The sequence below is a fragment of the Mustela nigripes genome, chromosome 5 (assembly GCF_022355385.1).
Source record: "Mustela nigripes isolate SB6536 chromosome 5, MUSNIG.SB6536, whole genome shotgun sequence".
NCBI lineage: Eukaryota > Metazoa > Chordata > Mammalia > Carnivora > Mustelidae > Mustela > Mustela nigripes.
In genome coordinates, this window is record NC_081561.1 from 144,885,617 (window position 1) to 144,907,657 (window position 22,041).

The 22,041-nt window shown below is 37.1% G+C and overlaps 1 protein-coding gene across 4 annotated transcripts in view; it reads left to right on the top strand.

Moving 5' to 3' along the window:
- QKI (QKI, KH domain containing RNA binding) overlaps positions 1-22,041 on the top strand; it is a 150,186-nt gene that overhangs the window by 37,818 nt on the left and 90,327 nt on the right. The gene's annotated exons all lie outside the window — the stretch shown is intronic.

Genomic DNA, 22,041 nt, shown 5'->3' on the forward strand with positions numbered 1-22,041 from the left:
TTGGTATTTTGCTAGGTTTCAGAGAACTATTCTGAAAGAAAAACTATTGATTCTGCAAAAAGGAATTGGTATTGTGAGGTCAAAATGTGATGTATATTGTAAGATTCATTGATTATATGGACAGTCTTCTTGTTTAAAGATGGAAAATAAATGTCTTAAGTTGGATTAATGGAAAAAAGCTTTGACATTTCACAAGTTGCATTTCTAATACAATTTTCTTTAAGGCTAATATATTTACTTTGTAAGTATTTTTGGTTGCACATATCTAAACAGTTCTGGATAACGTAGGCAAGGAGTTTGTTGGAAGGTAATTGGGTATCATAGGATTAAAAAAAGTGGCTAGAGAACAAAGCCTCCTGTAAGAGAGGGGCCATGATACAAGATACAGCTTTGAGAACCTCAGCACTAGGAATTCAGCCTTTACTTTGAGACCCTTGCTTTTAACATAATTTGATTTCAGTGCTTCCTACACTTTATCTTCAAACTTCAGATTCTTAGCAGAGAAAATGTGTTTTGGACCAGTCTGCCATGACTGAAGATGGAAGGTTAACTAATAAAACCAAGACATGATTACTCTGGTCCCACCCTCGATGACTGGAATGATTTCTAGAGATGGGAAATTATGATTTGGCAGCTATTCCAGTTGGTGTCTACTGCTGTTTGGTGTTTCATTAAAGGATATCAACCTTCTCATCTGTTTGTTTAAAAGATAAAGTTTCAGCACTAGTCATTAACACAGAATACATAAGATCATAGGATGTTGCTAGAGAAAATAATCTTGGTCTGCTTGGTCTGCATTCTTCTGGAAAAATTCCTGTTCAGGGAAGGAAGGTGATATTTATATTGCATTATTTAAAAGGCATGTTTGATATAATCCTCTTAAGTGAGAAGAGATATATTTCGTAGCGTGGGTACAGTAGTAGGTAACTTTGCACTTTGTTCCTGTCTGTCTTCCACCAGTTGAGATTCATTGCCATGGTCAGCTCCTGTTGCTGATAGCTGTTAGGCGGTGTAACATTGTCCAGGTCAGTGGATCTCAATATGTGGTCTTCAGATATCGTATCCATACCTTCTGGGAACTTATAAATGTTCAAGCCCTACCCCAGACTAGTTGAATCAGAAACCTGCGGGCTGAGGCATCGCAATCTGCCTTCCAAGCCCTGTCATTGATTATGGTGCACGTTAAAGTTTGAGGAGCACTGCTCTTACTTGTTTATCAACAGAAGAAGTGGGGTAACAGGTGGTTCTTTCGCCAAGGATTGTTCAGGAGGTGGGTATAATGGTGAATTAAACAGTACCTCTGCTCTTATGGAGCAAATGATGCAGTGGCAGAGAGGGAAAATAAACAAATGAATATTTAAGTGCAGTCAGTGCTATTGAAAAAAATAAGGTGGGCTAAGCATGTACATGATGATTGTGTATTTATAGTACAATTATCTCTTACAAGATGGAGGGGATGCAGAGACATGACTGATGTGATGGGGAGAAAGGCATGAACATTATCTGGGGGAAGACTGTTCCAGGCAGTGTAATTCCTGAGGCATGAGTGTGCTTGGGAAGTGTGGTAAGATACAAGATTAGAGAGTTAGCAGAGGGGCCATCTCATGTAGGGGCTGTGAGCCCCTGTAGGGATTCCAGATACTACTGAGTGAAGTGGGAAGCCATTCAGATGTTTTGAGCTGAAGAGTGGTAATGGGCTGAGTTCGGTTTTAATAGATTCATTCTGGTTGCTGTGGGCAAGGGGACACCAGCTTAGGGAGTAGAAGAGAAACTTGAACAAGAGGACTTAGAAGTTCTTGGTTCTTAGGTGGCTCAGTGTGTTAAGTGACTGCCTTTAGCTCGGGTCATGATCCTGGAGTTCCAGGATCAAGTTCTGAATGGGTCTTCCTTGCTCATTGAGGAGTTTGCTTCTCCTTCTGGCCCTCCTCCTCCTCGTTGCACTCACTTTCTCTCAAATAATAAATAAATAATAACATCGTTATTATTATTATTTTTTTTAAAACAACAACAACAACAAAAAGCCAAAAGAAATTCTTGGATCCTGCATAGATTATTAACTTAGAGCCAGTAGCATTTGCTGATACATGGGGTATAGAGTGTGAAGAAAGGTCAGGAATAACTTGCAGGTTTTGATCAGTTGGAGGAACAGAATCACCAGTTCCTAAGATAGAAAGACTGAGGCAGGAGCCCATCGGGTAGGTGGGGATTCAGCAGTTCTGATGTAGCCATGTTGAGTTTGAAGTCAGATGTCCAGGTGTGGGCATATCAAATAGGTAGGTGGGTTTATGAGTTGTGGATGACTTTTGGCATCCAACAATATCTATTTTAACAAAGCTTTTAAAATGAGAAATTTAGTTATAATTCATAAGAGGATTGACATGGATTTAAACCATTGTGGTCTTACAGGTAATTTTTTCAAAACCTTAAAATTTTAACTTTGCTACAGGGATTTAAGGTATATTTAATACAAGAGTTCTATTACAAGAATTAAGTTAATTGTGGTACCTGGGTGGCTTATGTGTCTGACTCTTGGTTTTGGCTCAGGTCATGATCTCAGGGTCCTGAGATCGAGCCCTGCCTTGGGCTGCTCCGTGCTGGGCATGGTGTCTGCTTAAGATCTCTTTCTCCCTTTGCCTTTGCTACGCCCCTCCCCCCAGCGCACGTGTGTGGGCATGCCCTCTCTCTCTGAAAAAGTAAAAAAGTTAATATTTGTTATAAGAATTTAAGAATTATTTTTCTTTGAGGTTATTTATGTATACCAAATGAGCAGTAACTGTTTTGTGCTCTGTATTAGGAACTTTATGTCACCTTTTGAAAAAAAGGAAATAGTTCTCAAATAAAACAGGGGAATGGGAAAAGATTTATTTCAAAATTATGAATTAGATATTGGCCACAGTGGACAAAAAGATGAATTCTTCCTTTTCCTGATTTTCTTCACTTTTGTATCTTAAGAGATAATTTCATACGGTTCTCTTCCACCCACACCATTTGTATATAGGTTTGATTTTGTGAATTCATCCTTTTTGACTCAAATGGCTTTTATTATTTTACATTTATTTTAGAGAGAGAGAGAGAGAGAGAGAGAGCATATGCACGCGAACCTGGTGGGGAGTGTGGGCAGGAGGGGAAAAGGGAGAGAGAAGCTCAAGCAGACTTGCACTGGGCTCGGAGTCCGATGCCTGGCTCGGTCTCATGTCCCTGAGATCTCCACCTGAGCGAAAACCAAGAGTTGGACACTCAACTGATTGTGCCACCCAGGTGTTCCTGCTTGTTATTAGAGCTTTGAAGGGGCATGTGACATAGTAGTTTAAAAAGTATGGGTGCAAACCCAGACCCTTGACTGGCTCTGCCAACTTTGTAACTTTGGGCAAATTACTTGTCATTTATGGTTCTCCGTTTTCTCACCTATATAAGGAGGTAGTAAGTCTCTCACAGGTATACAAGGAGTTAGAAGAGGTGAGTTAATACACATAAAGCACTTGGAAAATGTCGTTACACTGTATAAGTGTTAACTAGAATGCAAGGTCCATAAGGGTGAGGATTTTGTCTCTTTTGTATTCTCACTGCCTAGAAGGGTGTCTGGTGGATGGTAGATGTACAATAAATATTTGGTGTGGGTATCTGTGTGAAAGCCTCACTCTTTCAAATACTGCTAAACTTATACTTTAAACTTGTCCTTTCCGTCTGCACATAGCAACTTATTTTATAAAAGTGTTAATTTGGAGGTATAACAGTAGCATATTGAAAACGAACTGAAAATTGGCTAAAAATTCACATTCAGTATTTATATTTATTAACAAAGCAAGCTTTTATTGCATCTCTACTATGTACCAAACACATCCTGGAGGTGGAGATATTAATTCTGTTGAGAAAAACTCTTTGACATAGTTGGGTAATAGTGGGTTTTTGAGCCAGACAGCCCTCAGTTTTGAATCTTGGCTTTACTCCTTTGCGGCTGTATTTGTCAACAGTTGCCATAGTAATACGCCGTAATAGACGACTCTGAAACTTACTGGCTTAATAGAACAAGCATTGGTTTTTGTGCTCTTCAGCCTTTATTGTATGGTGGCTGAGAGTCTACTGAATTAGGCTTAGCTGAACTTGACCTGTGCCAGCTGCCGGTGGGTTTAGATCTTTGTGTTCTTTCTGGGCTCACTCTGAAGGGGCAGCAGCTAGTAGGAGCGTGCTCTTCCGGCAGGGCCCTGGAGTACCAGAGCCACACCAAACTGCTTCAGCACGTTTAAGGCCTCTGCTCCTGTCTGCTAACGATGCATTAGCCCAGTGATTGTCCACTGTGGATGATTTTGCCCCTCTCAGAATTTGACAGTATCTGGAGAAACTCTGGGTCGGCAAAACTACAGGGGGTGGAGATACCGGTGGCATCTAGTAGGCAAATGCCAGGGATATTGCTGAACATCTTAAAATGAACAGGGAAGCCCCTGCACAACAAAAGATGATCTTACCCCAAATGTCAGTAGCACTGAAATTAAGAAACTGCATTGACAGGCCATTCAGTCCATAGTGAGAAGGGGACTAGAATAAATACTTGCTGAAAAATAGTCTATACTATCATACTGGCTTTGAGGTATCATGTTAACTTTTTAGAATCTGTTTCCTTGTTCACTAAATTATAAGGTCCACCTCATAAAATTGTTTGGAAGAATAAAGATAACAAATGTAGGGTATCTGATACTGTACTCAGTATGGTTCTTGTGATCATGAACATGAAAACAATTTCTTGTCTTGAAGGAGTCTACAGTCTTGAGTGAAAGATAACATATATTACATTAAATCATTCAAGAATATGTAAGTTTAGGGGCACCTGGGTGGCTCAGTAGGTTAAAGCCTCTGCCTTCAGCTCAGGTCATGATCTCAAGGTTCTGGGATCAAGCCCCGCATCGGGCTCTTTGCTCAGCAGGGAGCCTGCTTCGTCCTCTCTCTCTGCCTGCTTCTCTGCCTACTTGTGATCTCTCTGTCAAATAAATAAATAAAATCTTTAAAAAAAGAATATGTAAGTCTAGGGGTGCTTGGGTGGCTCAGTGGGTTAAAGTCTCTGCCTTCAACTCAGGTCATGATGTCATGGTCCTGGGATTGAGCCCCGCATTGGGCTCTCTGCTTGGCAGGGAGGCTGCTTCCTCCTCCTCTCTCTCTGCCTGCCTCTCTGCCTACTCGTGATCTCTGTCTGTTAAATAAATAAAAAATCTTAAAAAAAAAAAGAATATGTAAGTTTATCATACATTCATAAAGTGACAGACAGGAAGAAGATTAAAGTTAAACGTAGGCCATCAAACTGGTAATTTGGGTGGTTAAGTTATTAAGGACTTGTCCGAATCTGTGGAGATCTTACAAAGCGGTATGTGAATGAAGTTAACTCTCATTGATACAAATAGAAAATGTTATGTTTCAATGAATCAGTAATAATTCTCTCATTAAATTTGCCTAGTTATTCAAATTTGAGTTGTGAGATACTGTTTTATAGGATTAGCCTCGGTGATAGATAAGTCCCAAATACTGTGAAGGTCTGGCTGTTAGGGATATTAGTTGTGTAGTACACACATGGACAGATGAGATTGCTAAACTCTTTGCTTGGGATGTGATATGAAATTAGTGAAACTTTCTCTAAATATTAAATATGAAGATGGCTCTGATTTTTTTTACATTTTTAAAATGGGTTTGTTTTTAATGATTATAGCTTTGAAATGTATATCTTGGGTGTAGGCTATTATGATGACCATTGTCAGAGGTTTGTAAGATGGTTAAATGCATTTTCATTTTTTTAAAAGATACTGTTCATTTGAGAGAGAGTGAGAGAGAACATGTGGGGACCGGCGAAGGGCAGAGGGAGAGGGAGAAGCAGACTCCCTGCTGAGCAGGGAGCCTGAGATAAATGCATTTTCAATATTTTTTCCAAGAAGGAACCCAGCCTGGCAACTGTAATTAATAATACAGGTTTATAATATTGCTCATTACTTGCTGTAGTCTCATAGGAATAGTCTGTGTTAATGGTGGAGCAAGAGTTTTAAGTTGCCTTTCAATTCAGTTTTCAGTTGATTTTTTCCTATTTCTCAAGGTTGTCTCTTGCACATTGGCTGTTGAACTGTCTTGTTTGTTTGGGATGGGCTTTGAGGAGAACAGGCATCAGTACAGTTACCTTTTATTAGGCCGTTGCTGCTTTGACTATTGTGGCTTCCTTATTTGTTGAAAGAATTAATCAAGAGTCTTCGAGAATCTTCATATAAACTACTTTCGCCTTTGTTCTCTGGAGTGACAAATGGACATTAAATCCAAATTTAATAATCTGCAAAGTCTCCTTTTTCATTACCTAGGTTAAGGCTTAATTTTTGCCTATATATGATCTTAATTATGAGTGAAATATAAAATAAAAGTAAGATCTGCATATCTCTATCTCTCTGATAGTTTACATGTTAAACTATAAATGATTGATTGTTGATTTTTAGGAATATTGAGTAGAGCTGTGAAATACTTTAGGTTATATATTGATCTGTGGAGTTTTTAATTTAGCAGTGCTGTTTGATGAAAGGGAGCATATCTTTATGTTTTAGGTAGAGAAACTGTTAACAGTTGACTTTGAACTTTAAACAGATAATTTAGTGAGGGTTAGTTTCATGACTTCTGTCTTTCTAGTTTTGATTTGGAAGTTTCCTTTTTATTTTACTCTACCAGGCATATTAAGGCCTGCTGTGTATCAGATATTTAATTAGGGTTTTTATGGCCTGAGGTATATTAAAATTTCTTAGATTCCTAATAGAACTTATTTGAAAAAGGATTTCAAGACATTCTGAAAACAATAAATTTTGTTTACCTCAGGTTTTCTCAAAGTTTAACAATTTTAAAAATAATATGTCTTCTCAGTCTTAAATTTTTAAGCTTTATTTAGGTAATACACTTTAATATTTAAGAAGAATTAGTATTCAGAATAGATTTGAAAATGAGTTTGCTTTTAGGGGATTATTATTTGTAAGCAAGTGTTTTCCAGGGCCACCTGAGATAAAACGTTTTGTCTGTGACTTATCCAAAAAGAGTTTCCTAGGATCTGATACAATTAAATTATTGTTGTAAGAGACTTCTCAGTCAGTTCAGTGCCTTATCACTGATATTAACCTCCATATTTCTAAGATTGTCCCTTAAATAACCAAAGGAATATAATAAAAAATGGAGTGAATCCAGATTCTCAGGGCTATTCATATTCCAGAAACATTGAAATGTTTCTCTTAGCTATGAAAGGAAAGTTTGAGATGTTTAGACTGTTGGCCCATCTTGAGGTAGCATGGCCTCCTGGAATTGAGTGAAGCAGTCAGCGATACAACCTTCCTTATTCTAACCCTCTTCCCTCCAAAATCGGCAAACGAAATGGGCTTTGGAGTAGTTGAAGGTTCTATCACTTGAGCTTGACCACCCATCTTAGTGCTTGCTTATAGTCGAAGACCTAAATTTGTTTTATGAGTGAATGAATTCAGCATTTATACTTAACTTTTGGGTTGAATTTCAGCAGAAAACTAGTTTTCAACGGAACCTGCCTTAGCTTTACTCTAAGAACATTGCAATCAGACATTTCAGCAAGTAGCCTTAGAACTAAATTCAGTTAATTATTTCATTGGGAAAGCATTGTATGTCTTAATAAATTCAGCTCTTTAAAACAAATAGTTTGTAAGTAAATTAGGCACTTCCTGAAATCTCATTTTGACCTACCGTAGAAAACTGTTTTCCCCAGTCCAAAAACAGTACCATCAGGTAAACAGCCTACCTAGCATGACCTTGGCCATCTCCATGTTTCATATTGGCGTGATTTATTTATTTATTTATCCATCTATTTATTTATTTATTTTTACTATTTTGTAAGGAATTGATTAAGCTTTAAAGAAGTGTGTATGTATTGTATTCTTTGGGGTTAGAGAACAGTGATTGCTTTGATTTATCTCTTGCCTTTTTATTTATAAATTGTACGAAGGCTGTATAAATTTGCAGTTTTAATAGATTAAAGCAAAAGAGAAAGTGAAATTTGAAAGGTAATTAAAAGCATGAAGACTGAAGAGATCTGAGTACAAACCAGTAAAATTTTGGCATCATTCTTTTTTTTTTTTTTTAAAGATTTTATTTATTTTTTTGACAGAGAGAGATCACAAGTAGACAGAGAGGCAGGCAGAGAGAGAGAGAGAAGCAGGCTCCCTGCTGAGCAGAGAGCCCGATGTGGGACTCAATCCCAGGACCCTGAGATCATGACCTGAGCCGAAGGCAGCGGCTTAACCCACTGAGCCACCCAGGCGCCCTGGCATCATTCTTTTATTTCAGACTTGTGTGTGACCTGTGCTAGGCACCAGGCACAAGAAGAATATGAAAAGATGCAGTTCCTGCCCTCATAGTATCTGTTATGGCCGTAATCCTGTTATATAGTAACAAGGACCTGAACTAAGGCAGTGAGGTTGAAATGAAGAATAGAGGACAGATTAAATGTGGGGGTTAAGAATGAGAGAGGGCTTTCGTAGTGGTGCTATTTATTTAAAGTAGAGAATACAGGGCAAGATTTTATAACTTACTATTATAGAGAAACCAAGAGTAACATCAAAAACATACTCTATTAACAAAAGAAATAATTTAACACTCTCTAAGCCTCATTGTTCTTAACAATGTGGGAACATTGAAGGAGGCTGGTATACAAGATGGTTATCAGATGTGACCAAAATTTGTGCCAAAGAAAGCAGGTCTCTTTTTAAGAGCTGAATTAATAATTTTGAAATAGTGTATGAGGTTGATAATACTTACGCAGCAAAATTTCAATCCATTTCAAAGAGCCTTAGATAGCATTTGTAATCCATGGTCAGAACTATATATTTAATCTTCTAGACTCATCTTCTGGGTTTGAAGTCACACCTGTAATACAAACTCAGTTTGACTCAGATAATCATATTCTTCTCTTTCTCTCTTTTTTGAAATTACCATATTTTTTATTGAAATAAATGGTAGAAGTAATAAAAACATAAAGGTTTTCATTTCTATAAAAGTTCAGTTATGCTAAGAAGGATGTATATCATGATTGTTAAGGCAGTGATCCCAATCAGTAAAAGGTGAAAATATCAGGATGTGGTTATGTAATAGTGGTACAGTAATCCTAAATTTTGAGATATAAGTAGAGAAGAAATTATTTAAAAAAACACAGTTGGACTCTGAAAGTAAACCTGAATCTGAAGAGAGTTTTTATAAACGTTTTACCAGACATTTTGAATGAGAAAACTGAATGTGAGTTTCTGGTGTGATTAGGATGTATAGTTTTTAGGTCTTTAGAAGGGGCCTTGGGGCCTGGGTGGCTCAGCGGGTTAAAGCCTCTGCCTTAGGCTCAGGTCATGATCCCGGGGTCCTGGGATTAAGCCCAGCATCAGGCTCTCTGCTTACCAGGGAGCCTGCTTCCTCCCCCTCTCTCTGCCTGCCTCTCTGCCTGCTTGTGATCTCTGCCTGTCAAATAAATAAATAAAATCTTTTAAAAAAAGAAGAAGAAGAGGGGCATTATACTCTACAAATTAAGTGTCCAAACTCTGTATGCAATCTAGGTGTTCTAGGATTGGGGCTAGCTACTCTTGTCACCTCTCATGTATTAAACATTAATGATAATGGTGCCTGTCTTTCAGCAGTGTTATGAGGATGAAGTGACTTAATGCACATAAAGTGCTGAGCATAGAAGCTAGTTCATACTAGAACACTCATAATAAAACACACTTCAGTGTAGTCAGCACCTAGGAGATGTTGAATGACCTAGTCATTGCACTCATGATACTTCCATATTGAAATGGAAAGTGCAGATAGCATTTTGTTTCTTTGACGTCATTGGTTTTATCATTTGGAGTTTATCCTGAGATCAGTCCATCAGGCTTATTTGAGAAATTTCTGAAATTTGGAAGAGTTCCTGTGCTGCATATGACTTAGTGATTTAATTTTTTACCATGAGAATGAAAAAATCACTACATGATTTCTGTGAACGCTTTTAAATTGTATTAGCCAATAATTGAATAAATATTAGCTTTGTCTGTGTGCTGTATATTGTGTGAGGCATTGTGGATGAAAAATAATACTAAAGAGGACCAGGTACTGGTTTCTGGCTCAGGGGATGATCTGCAAGAGACATGTATGTACATCCTTGCATTTCATGTGGTAGGGGCTGCGAGAGGGGTGCGTATATAAGTGCTCTAAAGTCCTCACTTTGGAGAGGAAAACAGCTGTTTCTAGGAATCAGAGAATTCAGAAAATCACAGGAAGAGGAACACTTGAACTCAGTATTGTATGTTGAGGAGTATTTGACATGTTTTGAGGGAGGGAAGGAAGAAGAAAGGTGTTTCAGGAAAGAAAAAAGTATCTGCCTTTTTAAAAAAAAGTACTCCCCGTTTTTTTATAGGACAGTGAATTATGTGGCTAAACATGCAGGTAACAGCAAAAACAAAGGTTTAAAAAGTAGTTAGAGACTTTTTAAAGAGCCTGGTGTATAGGAGTTTGGACTTTACACTGTCAAAAATTATGTCCTAAAACTCTTTGTGTCATGAAACTCTTGTTGGCTTTCATATTTTTATTTTTATTTTTTAAAGATTTAATTTATTTATTTGACAGAGATCACAAGCAGGCAGAGAGGCACGCAGAGAGAGAGGAAGGGAAGCAGGCTCCCCGTTGAGCAGAGAGCCCGATGCGGGGCTTGATCCCAGGACCCTGAGATCATGACCTGAGCTGAAGGCAGAGGCTTTAACACACTGAGCCACCCAGGCGCCCCCAAAAGGTTATTTTTCTTAAGGAGCTGGAAGGGGTCTATCATGAAAATTACTTAACTAGTATTGACCAGGTAATTTCTGACTGATTGGTTTAAGAGTCCATTTGGAGAGTCAATGCTGTAATTAAGTCTTGGTTTGGTGACATGAGGCTTACCACAAGAAACTCCATTTGGAACTGTCGTCTTGTTTTTTTTGTTTTTGTTTTTGTTGTCGTATTTTTAAAGATTTTATTTATAAATAAATAAGTAGAGGCTTTAACCCACTGAGCCACCCAGGAGCCCCTCATATTTTTATTTTAATTGCTTACATAATGTTTGTTTTCCAATGCAGTTATTATTATTTAGCTTCTAGAAAAATAATCATCTGTTTTACTAATCAAGGTTTGTTTCCAGAGTGGTTTCAGCTTCTTTCCCAATTTTATCTATGCTCAAATGATGAAGACTTCCTAAAATTTAGGTTATACACATTTTATAAGCCACAGATTTCATATTTTAGTTATTACTAGTTCCTGTTTCCCCCACCCTTACATCTGCTGGTACAAATGCCTTTTCTTGCATAGCATTGTGCCATTAGTAGAAGATGATTATAGAGGCCTAATATATGAAGATTTACAAAATGGTTCCTGTAATAGTTATTGTGTAGCGTAAGAAGACTTACTGGCTGCTTGTCAAGAATTAATATGGAGATGGAAAAGGGATAAGACACATTTATCTCCCCCAAAAGCACAAGACTTTTTAAAAAAAAAATTTTTTTTTTTTTTTTTAAGATTTCATTTATTTATTTGACAGGAGAGAGAGAGAGAGAGAGATCACAAGTAGGCAGAGAGCAGGCAGAGGCAGAAGAGGGGGGGGGGGAAGCAGGCTCCCTGCTGAGCGGAGAGCGCAATTGGGGAGAGCGCAGTTGGGGCTCCATCCTGCGGCCCTGAGATCATGACCTGAGCCGAAGGCTTAACCCCCTGAGCCACCCAGGCACGCCAGCACAAGACATTTTGATATATTCAGTCTGTTTTTTGCTTTTGGAGTGTGTTTGTATGTGTTTTACACAATGCTTTCATTGATTTTTGCTGAACTTTTGTATCTCTGGCTAAATCCTGTGTTTGAATTGATAAAGGAGTATAGTTCTGACATGAATATTTGTTGGTTTCTGCAATTGTGTTAATAAGTAGATGAACATGAAAATCAAAAGACATGTTGAAACTTCATTTGTTCCTAAATGACAAGAGCAGCTTTGCTGCATTGGATAATGGTTTTGAATACTGAAAGAACATTGTGCTATTCATGGTGAATGACTATAGACACAGCAAACTTTCAAATTTAATCTGTATTATTTTCTCTCTAAGTGCGATAAGTCTAGAGCCAGTCAGTAAAACAAACAAAATATCATTTTGGTATTTTATTTTATTTATATATTTTTAAGGGTGGGGAGAGAATATGCATTGTGAGGGAGGAGTAGAGAGAGAGAATCCCAGGCACCCTCCATGCCCAGCACCAGAGCCCAACTTGGGACTCAGTCCACAACCCTGAGATCATGACAGCCAAAATTAAGAGTCGGATGTATAACTGACTAAGCCACCCAGGTGTCCCCGTTCTGGGATTTTAAAATAAAACCAGTGTACTGCCCAAAATACCATGTCTCTTCTTTCCTCTTAACATATTTGCATAAGATAAGCTCACTAATGTTGACTGCATTAGAGTTGGTGTATTTTTTGTTACTTCCTAAGAGAAGGAGTTCAACAAATACACATTTGTATGTGTGTTTCATGCCTACTATGTCATATAGGAAATACAATATAAGGTTGTAAGGTGTCTTACACTGTAGAAGCACCAGAAACAGTATTTTAAAAGATTATCAATCTATTATGCAAAATACAAGGCAAAGAGTACGTTCTTTTAAAATTTATTTTTATAAAATTTTAAGCAGAAATTGCTCTTTAATACCTCTTAGTGTTTCACTGAAATGCTTTTGGAAAGCCATGTTTTATTAGTTACGTGTTTGACAGAAGATTTTATCTTTAATTGTAGATTTCTTAAAAGGTTAATGGAAAGATTTGCCATATTACTTCTATTTTCTCATTGTGAAAAATCTGTCATTTCTATTTAAAATGAAGTGAGCAGCAACTAATAGCATTAGACATGATTGTTGTTAACCTCTTCTTCAGAAAATAACATGCCATTGGGTAGAAATAGAATTGGTGAGCCACAGAGAAGGTCTGTACTTAAACAGTGGGGTTAATGAATGTCTCTTCTTCTTTCTTTCCCTTTTTTGGCCTTCAAAGTTGCAGTTAACTTGGGCTGTTTGAAATGATTTTCTTTGACTGTATTGTGACATTGTTTTAATTGAATGAAGCTGCAGAACTAGCGTGATAAATCAACACAGAATGAATTTTAATGCAAGGCAAATGATATTAACTTGGAAATTGGTTGCAGTAGACAAAGCAGCTGCTATGATAATTTTTTTTTTTTTTATTCTTACAGCATTTTGAGAAGGATGACCTTGACAGTTTCAATTGTGTTAGAATCCCAGTGGTATGCACTTTAACACACTTGAGCTGTTTGTTGGTTTTTGGGCAGTAGAGATTGTTTCATTTTTTAGGTTAGGAAATTTTGGTTTGCAGTTTTAATACATTGGTTTTGACTGGTTTTAAAACATTTCCTATTTAGATAATGATTGTGAGGATTACTTAGTTGTGGTAGAAGACCATGTAATCATAACACTGTGGTTCTGGCAGAAAAGGTTTAATAAGTGAAAGAATAGGATGTGTCAGAAAGGGTCTTCTAAGTGTGTGTCACGAAGTTTATGCCAAGCAGTTTGACAAAGAACACAAATCAAAAATAATTACGTACTACTTATTGGAAGCACTAAGTTATCTCTGTTTATTAATGTATTTTTCTAGACATTCTTTTCCATTTGTATATCCAATACATGAGTTGCCTTGGAAAAGGATCTGTATAGAGCACAATATTACTGAGGGAGAGAAGAGCTGACAAGGCCACTTACTTTAAGAAACAGTCAAGGTAACACATAGAGTAACAGCATTTTCACACATTTCATGAGAGCAGGGAGAGTTTCTCCTCTGCCTCCACTTCTTCCTTTTTTCTTCTTTTTTAAATCCCTAGCATCTCTTTTACTCTATCACATAGCAGACCTTGAATAAATGTTTTAGTGAGTTAAATTTAAAGATGTTGTACTAAAAAAAAAATAACCAAACTAAACAAAAAGAGGGAAGGTGAGATGTGCAGATTCTTGTCTCTCTTCATGCTGTTTTGAGGGGATGAGGGGCGTGAAGTTTTAAGGAATTTGTATGTTTAAAAAGGTAGAGTTTGGGGGCGTGCCTGGGTGGCTCAGCCAGTTAAGTGTCTGCCTTCAGCTCAGGTCATGGGATCTAGCCCCTGTTCAGCCTCCCTGCATAGCAAGGAGTCATCTTTTCTCTCTGCCCCTCCCCTGCTCATTCTCTCTCTCTGTCTTTCTCTGTCTCTCTTTGTCGCTCTCAAATAAGTAAGAAAAAGGTAGAGTTAGGAAGTAGCAGGTAAGTAGGGCCAGGCTTGCAGGTAGACTTTCTGTGGTATGTGCCTTATTTCTCTTCCTCAGACTCTCATTCTGATGTAGTTTTACCCCATATTGCCTGAAATTATGTTAGTTCTGGATCTCTTTAGGTTAAAAGGCAAGCAACATCTTTAAAAATGCCGTGGACTTCTCTGTTCTAAGGGCTAGCAGGGTAATTCAGACCAGCTAGTAGATTCGGAGCTAGAAGTTCAGAGCAATTCCAGTAAAATAGGACACAAGACAAAGAAACATTTGCTTGAACTTATCAAAGCCCCAGGAAGATCGAGGGCAGATAATCAAGGATATAAGTCTGGCTTTTAGAAACCTTTCACTGGGTATGTTTTCTAAATCTGGAGAGGACAGTGGAGAGGCTGAACTTTGGGGGACAGAAGTTGAAATTTGTAACCTGTCTATACGGACTGTTCCCCATCTCCAGTCTTTGCTTGGGGGAGGGGTGTTGATGGGTATGAATACGGGAGTAAAAGTGAACCAGAATTTCAGAGGTTCTCACAGATAGTGTGTGTCCGCATCTAATTGTTTTAAGAGGTGATCTTGGATTGTTAGTAATAGAACTTCTGGGAAAAGCTGATGCATATCCTTTGTGGAAGAAGGTAAGGTCATTTTGGGCCTTGCATTATTTTTGTAAGCTGTGATAAGTACAGTGTCTGGCACCCAGTAGAAAATAACCCAAATCATAAGAAGATATGATGACATTAGCAAAAATCTGAAGAAACAACAAAATAAGAAAAATTAATCCACAGGGGCTCTAGGTATTAGAATTATCAGACTTAGATTTTATAAGAGCTATGCTTATTACGTAGAAGGAGACAAAAGTTAAGTTAGAGAAATACGGCAGGGAAATAGGAGCTGTAAAAGAAGAATTGAACTGGAAAAATTCCTTAACTGGAATGAACAGGTTTACCAGAAGATCGTAGAAGCATTGGAAGATAGCTCGGAAGAAAATACTCAGTGTGGAGAGGCAGAGGGATAGAAAAACTGCGAAAAATGAAAGTGAGAAAAGTCTAATGTATGCAGTCGGAGTTTTAGAAGAAGAGAGACTGGCACAGAAGCAGTGTTTGAAAGGAGTGCGTCTGAGAACTTGAATAGCAAAAGCAGTCAAGTCCGAGGTTTGTGAAACTGAATTGTAAAACAGAAGTCATTCCTAGGCACATCATAGTAAAACTTTTGAAAACTAACGTTGAAGAAATGGTAAAAGCAGTGAATGAGGGGAAAAGATTACCTTTAGAGGAGCCATAGTCAGGACTCACTAGCTCATTTTTCAGACACATGACGGAAGAAAACAGGAGACAAACTAAAGGGTCTTTAAGGTGTTGGAAGAACATAACTGTCCAAGTAGAATTCAGTACCCGTCAAGAAGAAGGTAATTTCAGATGAGGACAAAAATGAGAGACTACATTACCAGAAGATGTTCACTAAAGGCAGTGCTTAAAGGTATTTTTTAGGAAGGAGAAACATGATCTTCTTTGGAAAACTGAAGATGAGAAAGTAATAAAGAGCAATGAAAATGGTAAATGTGTGGGTAAATAGAAATGCACATTATTTGTACAGGATGATAATCTGTTGAGTTAAAAATGCACACAAAATTTAGAAAAACAATGGTATATAAACTGAATTAGAATAAATGGTGTTAAATAGTCTGGGGTCCTTGCATTATATGGGAAAGGGGTAAAAGTACAAAATAACATTAGTGTTGGACAATTCGGTGATGCATGTCTAGCATAAACATGTAACTTTCAGGCTAATAGGAAAAATAAAAGAAAAAGCATGCTCATTTCTGTCTGTGTCCCTGATACCCCCTCCCCACAAAGAAAAAAAAAACCGAAAAGGAACATAGAGGAGGATTGACCTGTAGAAAGCACTAGGCTCAGTGTTCCAGTTAAAATTCAAGGATTACAAGATTGGTGAAGAAACAGACTCATCGAGATGCTGTTTAAAGAAGTCCTGTTTAAAATACAAGGATAACAAAAGATTGAAAGTAATAGGTTCAAGAAAGATATACTTTGAAAAACAAAAAATTTTTGCCTATTTGAATATCTATAGGCTAAATGGGAGAAGGTATTTCTAGAGATGGAGGGCCATTTCGTAATAGTATTGGTAAAAGGCTACAATAATTTAAAATTTGTATATATCAAATAACAGTGTATAGTAAAGGCAAAATAGAACTACAAGGAGAAATAGACGTAATTATGGAAGAATTTGCATTTTTTTTGGAGCACCTATGGAATATTTAGAAAAATTGACCATATGCTATAGTATAAACTCTGAACAAACAATGCATGATTAATATTCCTGCACAGTATGTGTTCTGATTATAATGTAGAAGTTAGAAATCAATGACAGATGATTAGGAAATTCATGTTTGAAATGAGGAAAACATTTAAATATTAAATAACAATTATTTGATTTGAATGATAAGGGAAATACTACATTATCAAAACTTCGGGTTGCAGCTAAAGCCAGTTTAGAGGAATACTTAATGCTTTAAAAGTATATAAGGAAAGAATAAGGTGCAGTAAGCTAAGCATCCATTTCAGAAAGCTGAAAAAAAGATACATTAAACCCAGCAGAAATAGAAGGAAGGAAATAATAAAGTTCAAGAAAGATACACTTTGAAAAACAAAAAATTTTTAGAGTAGAAATCATTGGAGACAAGAAACCACAAAAGGAAGAGAATCATTGTATCTGGTGGGTCTCATGGCATTATAATAACTGATGATGATTGGGTTATTTCATTCTCTAGTAGGTTAGTCTGAGCTGCGTTAAATGGGAATAATAGGGTTCTAAGAGAGTAAATGCTCCTAACATTGAGATTTAGGCTTTTCACACGAATGTCATTCTTCCTACTATGTTTTACTGGAAAAGCAAGTCACAGTGCTAGCCCAGACTCAAGGGTTGAAATGAGCTACAAGTTTACACTGCAGTGGCATAGATGTCTCTAGGGGTGAAAGAATAATGGCCATTTTTAAAGTCATTCTACCCCTGTTAGCAAAAAACAAAAGTCATTTTTTGAAAAGACTGGAAGACTTGATAAAGAACAAGGAAGACATAGATAACCAGTCAGGAATGAAACAGGAGACAGCACTACAGATTCTGTAGATACTGAGAAGAAGATTAGATCTAAGCCTACATCAACAAATTTGAAAGTTTAAACTAATATGGACATATTTCTAGGTAAATACAGGTTACCAAAATTGACATGAAAGGCTGGAAAAACTGAATTAAAGAACTGAATCCATAATTAAAAACCTTGCACAGAGAAAAACTCTAGGCCCAGGTTGTTTCACCACTGATTTCTACTCAATATTTGAGGAAGAAATCATGTGTCTTCTACAAAGCCCATCGGGAGAGTAGAAAAAGAGGGAATGTACCTCAGCACGTTTTGAGGCCAGAATAACTTTGATGCCAAAACCGAAGAAGCATATTATGAGAAGGGGGGATTACAAGCCAATTCCATTTATGAATGTAAATTTTAAAAAATCCTCAAAGTGCTAGCAAACTGAATTAACTTATGAAAAGGATGATGCATCAAGATTAACTCGAGTTTATTTTAGGAAAGTAAGGTTGTTTAACATTTGATAATTGTAATCTACTGCACTAAGAATTAAAGAGAAATATTATGGTTGTCTCAATAGATGGTAAACAAATGTGATAAATTTAAATGTCCACTCATGGTTCAAAAAGAAAAAAAAAAACCTTTAGCAAACTGAGAAATAGAAGGAAGTTTCCTTGATCTGGTAAAGTTATACCTACAAAAAATCTACAGATTACTTTGAACTTTATGGTCAACTGTTGAAAACTTAATTTTGAAATCTGGAACAAGTGAAGGATGATAGGCTCTTCTTTGACTTTGAACTTGAGATGTATTGGCTAGTGCCATATGGTTGGGAAGGAGAAAGGATATATGACAGTCATTATATGCAGGCGATAGGTTTATTTACCTAAAGAGTAAAAAAGTACCTGCAGAAACAGACTGCAGATTTTAAGGTTTAATACAGAACATTCAGTTACATGTTCATATACAAGAAACAAAAATGAATTAAAAAATCTATATAATAGCAAAAATGAACCCCCAAATATCTAGGAATAAGTCTAACAAAAATGAGTAAAGTCACAATAAAAAAGCCCTATGTATATTCTTGATAGAAATTAAAGAAGACCCGACCAACTAAAGAAATTATACTTTGCTCTTGGTTTTGAAGCCTCTGTTGTAATATCTCAAATTAAAATTACCACCAGTATTATTTCGGAAATTGGTTTTAAAATCTGTACAGAAACAAAAGGAATGAGTAGCTGAGACATTCTTGAGTCAGAGCAAGGTAGAATAACTTGGAATACTGCCTATTAAGATTTATTATAAAGTTATAATAATTAACACAGTGTGATATTAAAGTAAGAATAAGCAAATAGATTGATGTAATAAAATAGAGAATTCAGAAATAGACCCAAGTATATATAGGTGTTATTTATGACAATGATGGCACCATAGAGTAATTGGAAAATAATAGTCTTTTTTTTTTTTTTAAGATTTTATTTATTTATTTGACAGAGAGCACAAGTAGGCAGAGAGAGAGAGGAGGGAGCAGGCTCCCTGCTGAGCAGAGAGCCCAACATGGGGCTCAATCCCAGGACCCTGGGATCATGACCCGAGCTGAAGGCAGAGGCTTTAACCCACTGAGCCACCCAGGTGCCCTGGAAAAGAATAGTCTTTCCAATAAAATATGATAGGACAATTGGGTGTCCATGTGAGAGAAAGAGAAAAAGCTGTACTATCACAGACATTAATTCATGGTATACTGTGGACATAAATGTCAAAGAATAGTAATGCTTCTAAAAGTTAATACAGAGGGATATCTTGATCTTGGGATGGGGAATGATCTCATTAACCATGAAGAGAAGACCGATAACTTGAGATACATTAAAATTAATTCAGTCTAATTAAATTCAGTTTACAACACCATTAAAGAACTAGGAGGCAATGGGTACCCGGGTGGCTCAGTCCGTAAAGCATCTGCCATCAGCTTGGGTCAAGTCTCTGGGTCTTGGGATTGGGCTCCCCCTGCCCCACTCCCGATCCGGTTCTCTGATCAGCAGGGAGTCTACTTCTTTCTCTCTCTCCCCCTCTATGCATATACTCTCTTTCTCTCAAATATATAAATATATAATCCTAAAGCAACAACAGCTAAAAACCAACAACCAGAAAGTTAGGAGGCAAGCCACAGGGTGGGAAAAGGTAATTGGTACGCATGAAACCACAAAGTAGAAACCAATTAAGAGGGATGCCTGGGTGGCTCAGTTGATAAAGTGTCTGCCTTCAACTTACGTCATGATCCCAGGGTCCCAGGATCAAGTCACACACCAGGCTCGTTGCTCCACAGGGAGATTGCTATTCCCTCTGCCTGGTACTGTTTGCTTGCTCTCTCTCTTTCTGACAAATAAATAAAATCTTTAAAAAAAAATCAGTTAAGAAAACACAATAGAAAAATAGAAACTTCACATGTGCTTCAAGAGAAGTATAGATCTGAGTAAGCATTAAACTTGAAAAAAAATGATGAACTTCATTAGTAATCAGGAGAATGCTAATTCAGACATTGAGCGAGTGTGTCAGGACGGCTCAAGTAAAAAACATTGTTATGAAGGGCTGGAGAAGAAATGGATCAAAACAAATTCTTACCCTCTTCTTTGGGGACCCTACAATGCATACAGCCATTTTAGAAAATATTTCAGCATTATATACAAAGTAGTTCTTTCTGGATATTATCTTCTTTACCAACAGACTTTTACTCAAGGAACTGTGCCTTGTTTATTTTGTATTGTCTCTTTCTTGTTATCCTTCTTAAGTCTTTGGTGAAACTGCTTTGTCTATTTGTATTTAAGTTTGAAGCATGGAACATTGGAATTCTGAACTTACATATTCATGGATGGGGCTCCCCCACTGCAAGCTTCAGTTTGAGGTGAACAGCTGAATTGTCAGCTTTGAGAAAGTAGCCGTGTGCTCTTTATGGAGACAAAGACTCAAGCCTGTTATCTGCAAGTCAGATCCCTGTTTGTTGGCTTTCTTTTTTTTTTTTTTTTTTATTTTTATTTTATTTTCAGCATAACAGTATTCATTATTTTTTCACCACACCCAGTGCTCCATGCAATCCGTGCCCTCTATAATACCCACCACCTGGTACCATTTCCACCTTTTCTTTCTGGTTTTTTACAGAACTCTGTGATTGAGTGTCAAGTTTTTCTGGGGTTCTCTAGGGCAAATTTGCTATGGACCATATCGCATTACATGGACATACTAAGTTGTGTGGGTATTTGATTGAGGGCCTGAGGTTTCCTAAAGTGAATTTGTAGTGGACTTGGTAGGCTATTGATTATCCACTATATGTGCCAGACCATGTATTGAACCTTTTATATGTATTATTCTGTATCTACACTCACTCCTCAGTACAACTCTGCCAGATAGTATCATCTCCATTGTATAATTGAGGCTTATTTGATGTGACTTTCAAATTCCTAATTATTATTCAGTATTGGAGCTTGGATATCAGTTGGAATCTGTGTGCTTTAAGAGTTTTTTTTTTTAACATTTAATAATAGTTTAGTTCTTGAGTTTATTCAAATTGGAGATGTAGAAAAGGGATTCTGGGTTGGAAGCACGTTCATTGTTAAAAATGGATAATGGCAGGGATTTGGGTTGGTTAAAGAGGTGGATAAAGTACTATATGCCAAGGAACGAGGAAAGGATAAGGGGTTTTATTTGAATATAAAGGCAAATTTCAGAATTGGGGATCTTGTAGAGCTTGATCAGGTGTGTATAGGATCAGTCTATGAGGTTGGTGTGGACAGAGTTATATCAAAATCCCCTGAGGAAAAATCCCCTGAGGAAAGGGTGCTTTCTCCCAGTTAGACTTGTGTATTATCCTTCTTTGATTTGTCTGTCACTTACGAGATGTGGCAGTATTGGTGAGCAGTTTAGTGAGGGGAATGTGAAAAGCTGTTGGGAATACAGAAGGTTGGAGAAATGCCTTAGCTTCTGGAGCCATTACAGCAGCGAATGCTGGCATGTTGCTTTTACGTGATGATATACTAATAGTAGGATCAAATGCAAGAAAAAGGTAGGAAGCTGTAAACATTGAATCGGTACCTGCTTGAATAACTGAATTAAAAACCACCATGGCTTTTTTGTGGGATTGATGAATAATACTCACTTTTGTGTATTTTGTGCAGTTGACCTGTGAATGAGGGAACTTTACTTTACAGTATTCAGAGTCAGTTTGTGCTTCCCGTTGGCCTTTATACTAGAAGTTTCTGTTGAGGGATGGCAGTTATTTATATATACAGTTACTCTTATCACTGTCCTACTCATGGAAAGAATTAAGGTTCCTTGCAAAACTAGTAGCATAAGTTAAAGTTAGAAATGGAAAAAAAGGAAGAAAAATAAGGTACCGACATAAAATTGTATAAATAATATTATATTCTCAAGACTGAAAAACTTAGTGGAATCCAAATTTGGCCATTGGTGTTATGGAAGCCAACGGAAAACTACTATTCCTTCTGAATAATTGCTTTAGAGAAAATATATTCTTGTTATGTAAATGAGACAGGAAGTTTTCCCAAGGATCTCTGTAAAAAATGGAAGTACTTATTTAACATAATGAACAATTTCTTGTATGCTGCTGACATTCCAGAGTTTTGTGGAAAGGATTTGTATTGGGAGGCG